At 42.9% G+C, this 8,922-nt stretch overlaps 1 pseudogene; it reads left to right on the top strand.

The window, feature by feature from the left end:
• Window positions 1–4,852: 4,852 nt before the first annotated feature.
• Window positions 4,853–6,245, top strand: LOC119277858 (annotated as a pseudogene).
• Window positions 6,246–8,922: the final 2,677 nt, after the last annotated feature.

The following is an 8,922-nucleotide window of genomic DNA, read 5'->3' on the forward strand; positions in this document are numbered from 1 at the left end:
AAGAAGGGCGGGAGTGTGCACCTGCGTGGAACCATATTGGACCTAGGGGGGCATGGATGGCGAGAAGAGAAGAGGGAAAGTATATATGTGTTTGTGGTAGGCACACTTGGCTAGAGAGGTATATCGACCGATGTGTGCCAGAAAGAAGGAGCCGGGGGGCCTACACACACTGCAGGTGAACGGTCTAAAGAGAAATAACGAACGTGCGCGATGGAGGGGACACTGAGCGAGGGTGAGAGGGCTGCGGGCATGTGCATGCATGATAGAAAGTTAGCGCTAACTAGCTATAAATAGAAAAGGATCGGGAAGGTGTAAAAGACGAACAAAGATCATAATTCATTATAAAAAAATGGATACGGATACTTGAAGAAGATATCATAATGTAGAACATTGATTATAATTTAGGCTAATGTGTGGGTTTTGCAGCTCAGGGCTAAATACTTGCCATAACGTAGGGGGCGGGGCACTATACTTTGTGTGATAAACACAGTGTACGTATGGAACATGGTTTAGATTATGAATATATAGTTAGTACATCAAATATACTATTATTTGGAATCAACATCAAGTCTATTCAAAAAATAGAATTCGACTTCATATAGTACACATAGTGTATATCTATCTCTATAGTAATCATGTGTTGTGTTATTAAGGTAATACACAAATGGTGGTTGAAGTTGGCAACAATCATGATTGTAGATTTTTATTGAAATAGATAAACAAATTCAAATTCAGTTCAAATTGCAGCGGTAGTATAGACATTTTGAATGCACTAAAATGTTGGTATGAGTAGGTTACATGCATTATATAGCCAGCAAAAAAATTAATTGGACATAACATGGATTCATACTCCCTCCTTCCATCTATATAGGGCGTAATGCGTTTTTAAGACCGCCTTTGACTATTGACAAGATTAATAGTACATGACATGCACAATGTGAAAATAATATCATTGAAAACTCCTTTTAACACACGAATTTGACAGTGTGCTTTCCGTAAGTTGCATGTCATATATTATTGCTTTAATATTTGGTCAAAGCTAGCCTCGAAAAACGCATTAGGCCCTATATAGATGAAAGGAGGGAGTAGCTTTGAATAACATTTGTATAGTAAATCGGGATAAGACTCTCTCTTGTGTGGTGTGAATAGTTTTATTTTTTTCGTTTTTTTTTCGTTGAGAGAAGTGTGAATTGATTTGGTACGTACCGGTATAATATTAAACGTTTGGCTTGTCCCTCAATTTCAACCCACGCCTTGTTATATACCAAAAATTCAGATATCGTGCTCCCAGAACTGGCGCCTTCACAACACGCGCCTTGCTATCCCGAAATTACAACGCGCGCGAAAACTCCCTCCAGCTGCCAAATCCCGACGCACGAAATCCCTCTTCTAACCCTAAGCCGAAAGGGTTGTAGTTCAAATAGGTGGGGGTACTTTTGTAACACACCCGATATTTTGGACAAGCGTGTCCCTAAGTCATGGTTCCCCCTCCCATTGCCTCCTTTTCGCCATTCAAAATCCCAGGCCGCCATAACCTCTCCGCTCCAGCCGCGAAACCCCACCCTCTTCCGTCCGCCACCTCACCGCTGCCCAGCCGGAGCCTCTTCCCCGACGACATCTTCCACCGCAACAGCTCAACGTCCCTCGTCCACCTCCCCGGATGAGGATCCGTCGTCCATCTCGTCGTCCCGCCGGTTCAGCCGCCCCGTCCTCCACGTCCAAGGAGCTGCTCCGATAATCACCTCGTCTATCACGGCTGCTCCAGCCCCACAGCGCCGCCTTAACCTACTCCACCGGAACTGCAACATCCTCACCGACTCCTCAAACGAAGCCGAGGCCTACTCAGCGCCACCGAAGAAGCTGTACACTAATCGCATCGCACCTTCTCCTTAACTCGACCTCCCGGCGCCAACAGTGCTCCACCCTGCACCCCCATGGAGTGGCTACCTCGAAGCCGGCACCGCGGGCGACATCTCCATGGCGACTCTCCGCCTGAGATGAGAGAGAATAGAGGGACATGCATGTGATTCGTCAAGTGCATGTTCAGACTCCAACAATACTCCCCCATGTTTGTCTCCAAAATACCGGAATTTGGATGTTCGGACAGCTTCGCGGATTGATACAGGTCCCCATTGGATTGCAAACGTAAATAAAAGTTGTTTGGACACCATATGCTGGAGTTTTGCAGGTCTTTGTTGGAGATGCCCTAAGTAGGACCGGCGCATCAGCAGCCGTCATCGATGAAGAGTAACGTAGATCGAAAGGATCTAACATGGATACACACAAACGTAGACAAACGACAATCAGATCCGCGCAGATCCACGAAAGACAAATCCACTGGAGACACGCTTCACACATCCACGGTTGTGCTCATGAATGAGACCAAACTAAATCTCAGTTAGCCGAGTTGCAATCGCGTATTTGTATATACAACATGTGATACCTTCCTTTTCCCAACCCCACTCGACGCAACCAGACTCCCTCCTCAGTTCCTCCTACCTCATGCTCTCCATCGAACAATCGGTAAGGGCAAGCTCAAAAAGGTCAAGGACCTACTCACTCCATCCTTTGAAGAGTGTACTTCCAACTTTGTTGAAAAGACAAACATTTTTATGTTTGACCGTATTTATACAATAATACATTAACATTTATGCCATCAAATCAGTACCATTAGATTCATAATAAAATAAATTTTCATCATATACCTATTTGGTTTCACAAATATTGATATATTTTCGCACAAGCTCGGTCAAACTTTAAAATAGTTTGACCCTCCAATAAAATTGAAAGTACACTCTTTAAAGGACAGATGGAGTACGGAACAAGGTCATGACGTTGAAGCAAAAAAGGTGATTGACCTGAAGCCTTTCAACAGAGAAATATTGGTTATGACTGCAACCATCATTGATTGCATGCCCACCAAGGGTTTGCACAAGTTCTTGCAGAATCATTGCGACTGTGTAACGTAAACTGTTGCCGATTCTAAACTTGGAAATTCTATGAAGGATATGCTGAAAATTGCCAGCGCTCTTGATGTGTGTGCGTGGGGGGTTAAAAGCTTCAGCGTGTTTGATTTGGGGGAATTAGAGATGGGGAATGGAAGTTGAAGTGGGAAGAAGACTGAGAGTTGAGGAAGCCAAATCCCACTGATTTCTTTCCAAGGGGTACCATGTTAATTGGTGAGCAGAGTTTTATCCCACGCCAATTCGCATCATATGCCAAACAAGGGAATGGAAGTAAAAATCCACTTCCAATGCCTAATCCCTTCATAAACATCCTTGTACAAACTTCCATTCCCCTGCCAGAGTGTTTAGATAATGACTGGGGATCAGGTGAACGCCTCCCCTATTTTCCCTCAAATCCACATACCCTGCACATAAACTGTTGTTTGACAGGCAAGGATTGCCATCGTACAATTTTAGATAATAAAACTTTGATTTTTACACCATACTGATAAAAACTGATTTTTTTTATGTCACACTTCACAACCCACAAGTAAGCAACCATTTACTTGCAAAACTTGAAAAAAAAATTACTACAAATTCCAGGTGAAGACGCATTCAAATAACACATGCAACAGATAAGCTACGCCATCCAAGGTATGAAAAAGTGTACCAAAGATAATTCTAATGCCAACAGATAGCTAAGTAGGGACAGGGCATGAATTCCATTCAACCACAAGCTTGCAAACATAGTAAGCACTAAGCACAAGTGTCGCAGCCATTTATTCTCATCATTCTGGAAAATATCCCATAGTTCCAACCACCAAGAGCGGCACAGCCAATGCAATTTCTTTTTCAACCCAACATCAGCTTCAACTACTTTGTACTAGTATGTACCAGGACGATTCTGCACTTTTAACTGTGTTCACTTCATGCCTGTCGTCTTACCACTTGAAGCTGCAAACATAAGACAAAATATTAATTACGCACAAGAGTAGACTGAAGAATGCAAACACTAGACAAAAAAATATGGCCTGCTGAGTTTGTATATGCATTATGCACCAGCACAACTAAAATGTTCCTAGAACTGTATATGAATTATGCAAACACTTGCAACACAACAAGTTAAGGCCAAAATGAAGCAAGAATGGACTAGTTTACAAACAAGTGACAATTTGGGACAAGAAAAAAACACTTGGAATCACAAAGAATTAGCTTGGCACATGACAACATAGCTAAAGTTATCTTCATACATCATAAAGTGTGTAGGCAAATAGTAACAGGTTTAAAAATTTGAGTGAAAAGATGGCATAATTGTTTTCTGAATAAATTGGCCGAGGATCATCTAGGTAAAGAATGTATGCAAATACCTGATCTGTAAACTTGCCAGATCATGTAACTTCATGTTCCAGAAAACCAATTACTACCAAAAACATGAACATGGGGATCAATCTCATTCTCATCTGTTGGTGCAATGTGGATCAAGACCAATGAACATGAGTCCTCTATCCAATTTCTACCAAATGATTCCTCAGTGATGCTAACATGGGAATGCAGAACAAAGAAGCAAACTGGGTGGTAGTTTGAAAAGCAAAAGTCCAGAGTCATTTTGCACTCCTCCTATGACTAAACAGCAAGATTGCAGGAGTGTAGAAACATTTACCACTAGAAATTCGGAAACCATGATCAAGCTACAGTATAGTGGTGGTTTATGGTTAAATTACAGCACAAAACAAGGATTTGTTCGGCTCAGTGCAGGCAAAAGTATGAATAGCAACTGCAGTACCATAAACGTGACACTCACAGCTGCTCATCCTGGGCCCTCAAGCAGAGAACCAAGAAGCCCCATTGACATTGAGGACACAGAACTAGATAGATGGCCTAGATGGCCTAATATGCAGGATTCATGAAAGGTATGGTTGGCACTTCCCAGAGGTCACCAAAATAATATCCATGGTAATGATCTCGACTTATCAAACATTAGGGTACTTTGTGATCGATTCTTGGCTCTTTCTGAGTACAGAGCTCAGCTGTATGATTATCTGAAAAGTAGGACGAGTGCAATCGCACCAAATTTAACTGTACTAGTGGGCAAACTTATTGGTGCTTGACTTATTTCACATGATAGCAGTCTTCTAAATTTGGCCAAGCAGCCTGGTAGCACAATTCAGATACTCGATGCAGAGAAGGCTTTATTCAGAGCTCTGAAGTCAGAACATACTATACCTAAGTATGGCATCATCTACCATGCATCCTCAATTGTCAGGCAGCTCCAAAACACAAGGAAAAAAATTCTCGTTCGTTTGCTTCAAAAGTCACTCTTGCCATCCAGTGTGATGCCCTTGGTGATGGTGAAGGTAACTCCATCGGCCTTTAGAGTCAACTGAAGCTTGAAACATGGGTTCAGGTTCTTGAGGGTAGAGAACTAGGGAGATCTGCTGGTTCCATGAAGGGAACGCCCAAGATAGAAGTGTATGGAAAAGACTGGAAGAAGGGTGCTGGGTTAATTACTCCTGCTAAAACGTACAATCCATTCGCTGATCTGGTTCGTGCACAATCTACCAAACAAACACCATAGAAGCTTGAGGCGGCTTCAACGAAGAAGAAACATGATGATGCGGAGACTGCACCATCAACTGAGCTTGCTGGCGAAGCAATTCAAAAAGGGTGGGAACCAGGGAAAATCGCAAGAGTACAAGGACAGTGAGGCCTAATTTGGTTGCATGGGGAAAGCACCCCAGGGCTCCAATCCTCCACCGGGGATTGCTATGGCCATCGGGGATCCTCTCCTCCTACCACGGGCAGATCATCATGGCAGTTTGGAAGACAGGGTAGAGGGGAGAAGATCACGTTGAGAAAAAAAACGCTAGGCGTAGCGCTCAGGTAGTCGCTGGAGGAGATCGCTAGATGCAACCGCGTGAGTCGTGGCTTTTCTCCCTGAGCTATCTAGGCGTGGATCTCTCGCCCGGGGAAAGGAAGGGGATCGGGGCAGAATATCCCTAGCGAACGAGCGACCAAACGTCCTCGTGGTTTTCCACGGGCCGAGTTTGCCTCGTGGGCTCTATGCCCTGGTATTTGACGAGGATCCCCAGGGATCACGGGCTACCAAACTAGCCCTGAGGAGTCCCCTGCAGGGGGTGCTAATGGCGACAAGAAAAGAAAAGGAGTCCAAGGAGAGCAAGGATCCTGACATGACCACTGCCGAAGGCAAGAAGTAAAAAAAAGAAGAAAACCAAAGCACAAGATGAGGAGATTGTCATCATGGAAGCCGAGTCTAGTTAAGGGGATAAAACAAAGAAGTAAACAGGCTGGTTGGTGAGCAATTCCCCAGAGAAGAAGGGAGAAAGGCAGGTCATTTTCTGTAGGCCTCGGTTCAAGACTTCCTATTCGGTAAAATGGAATTTTGTTGGCTAGTCTGTGTTAGTTAGCCGTGGTATAGGAACATTGCAGGGTTCAGTTTGATCATGCGGCTGTATTGAACAACTACTATTTAGACGATTGGTGAAACTTAAATTTTGCTCTATCTATTAAAAAAACATGCATATTCAGAAACAAAAAAATAGTCACTTAGAAATAGTCGGTACCTTCAAGATTGAGCCTGCTCATCATATTGGTATCTCTATCTTCCTCATCTGACTGATCGGGATAATCATTCTCAGTTTCAGGAACTAAATAGTCAACCAATTCCTCCTCGGCTTCTTCAATCGAATGAACCGGCTCAGGCAACATTAAACCAGGATTTTGTTCCAGCCACTTAAGATCTTGTATCAGGTCCTTGATTTTGCTGCTTACTTGTAGTATCAAGTTCTCCTCTATCACATATTTGAGGTACATTAAATGTTCAAAATGCTTGGCCATGTACCCACGGTGGGAATAATAGAAGTCTTGAATTACGCCAACATCATGCACAGACGGATTCTTGATGTCAGGGAGGCACATGGGACCATAGAACTTATCGCTCAAACTGCAGGTTTGGATGTCCCGTTGCTGATCATGATACACCTTCCAATATCCGTGTGTGTCTTCTTCATAAGATGACCAAAAACCATCAGGCATACGCATTTTTCTTCATGGTACGATGTCCTGTGGAATTGGATTGCAATATACTGCATGACCAAAAAAAAACATTTCAAAACTTAAAACTCGTTTTAAATATTGCATATATAATATATATCTACAGATTACAAACACTTCGTTGCCGCATATATTTCATTCATCATGATAGCTTAAATATTTTCTCTAGTTGTTATCAACTTGACATTCCTAAATCAGATGCACAGAAACACCATACAGTTTGACTTGTAAGTCATGAAAATCAAATTAAAGTTAATACAAGCACGGAGATGGTTAAGCTATATGAATGCTAAACACCACAATCCAATGAAATCCATTCTGTTCAAAAGGAGTTAAATAGAGAACTTGTGACATGGCAAAACAATGACCCATGCCAGTGTCATCCCATACATGGCAAGAATTGACCAACCCAAATTCGGATGTTCCATTTGGTGGTGCACCATTGGTGTTACCAGGGTATGCAGCCACTTACTCAGTTCCACCAAAGCTGTCACATTGACCACCCTATTTATCATGTATTCCAGTAACTCCACCTCTAGTCCTATTTTCATCTATTCTAGTATGTTCCTTCGTTTTACAAGTTCTGCTATCAAGTTAAATAGAGGAAAATAAGTAATGTTTTTATTACTACAATGGGATGTAACACTTACAGCCTCCTGTGCTCAATTCCACGAATTTTGGCCCACTGTGTAGCACAATAAGATCTTTAGGATCCTTGCATAAAGACTCATTGATCATTTTGGACTTATGCTGCAGCCAAATCCTCACGCTCTCCCACCATTTGATCTTCTCCCGGCATGCTTCAATGGCGTTTGGTGACTCAGCTGGTGGTGCAGAAGGGGGACACGGCTGTTCGATAGCCCCCAGCTCCTGGCAGACAGTATGAACGCACCGTCGACGCCTGGGAGTTGATGGAAAGAACACCCTGCTTCTTATTTCTGCACCCACATCCACATCAGCGTTTTGTGACTCAGCTGGTGGTGCAGAAGGGGGACGTGGCTGCTCGATAAGCCCCAGCTCCTGGCGGGCAGTATGGGAGCGATGTGGACGCCTAGGAGTTAATGCAAAGAACACCTTGCTTCTTATTTCTGCACCCAAATCGACATCAGCATTGGCCTGTGCTCGTCTAGGAGACATCGAGAAGGTTCCCCAGGGATATAAAGGGGGCCGCAGACTTATAGTTGACAAACTGGAAGCTAAAGCAATCGGAGAAATTCAGTTTTCCCTGCCAATGCCACAAAAGTAATAATGATAGTTAAAGAGGAACTGCAATGAGTAATTGGATATAGTAACTAACAGAATACATGATCATGCAATGCAAAGAATGGCGCCAGTGGCATGCACTCTAGTTTCTTATTTTATTTCCAGCATGAATCTATGTCAATGAACATCAAGTAATAATTGTGTAACAGTAACTATCCTACCAGTTGCTAGTTGAGTTTCTATAAGCACCAGGAACACAATCAACCATCAAGATATAAACATGAAGGTACAAAATTGCCAAGTCTATAACTCGGTCGCAGCATGGGCCCCTGCTGAAAGCTTGGATTTCACTAAAACATTTCTAAGTCTGTGATTTGGATGCAGCCTTGGATGCTGCTTGGGAAGCAACTTATCACACGGCTTACCTTGCAAATGATCCTGCTCAATGCATACTGAATTCAACAGCTCCACCTTGTAGCTCAGTCCAGAACCACCCACCAACTCCTGTGCTGCATCAAGACATTTCATTATTTAGAGATGAAAGGGCATGGCAAGCCTAATTAAATGGTAGTCATGCCCTCCTTCTATTGTTATACAACAAGCATTGACTATTCTAATAAGATTGAATTGCAACAGGCCATGATACCTACTTTAGTTAATTAATTTGCAGCAATATAGTGTCATATATCACATAAACATTGAA

This window comes from Triticum dicoccoides, chromosome 3B (genome assembly GCF_002162155.2).
Source record: "Triticum dicoccoides isolate Atlit2015 ecotype Zavitan chromosome 3B, WEW_v2.0, whole genome shotgun sequence".
Classification (NCBI taxonomy): domain Eukaryota; kingdom Viridiplantae; phylum Streptophyta; class Magnoliopsida; order Poales; family Poaceae; genus Triticum; species Triticum dicoccoides.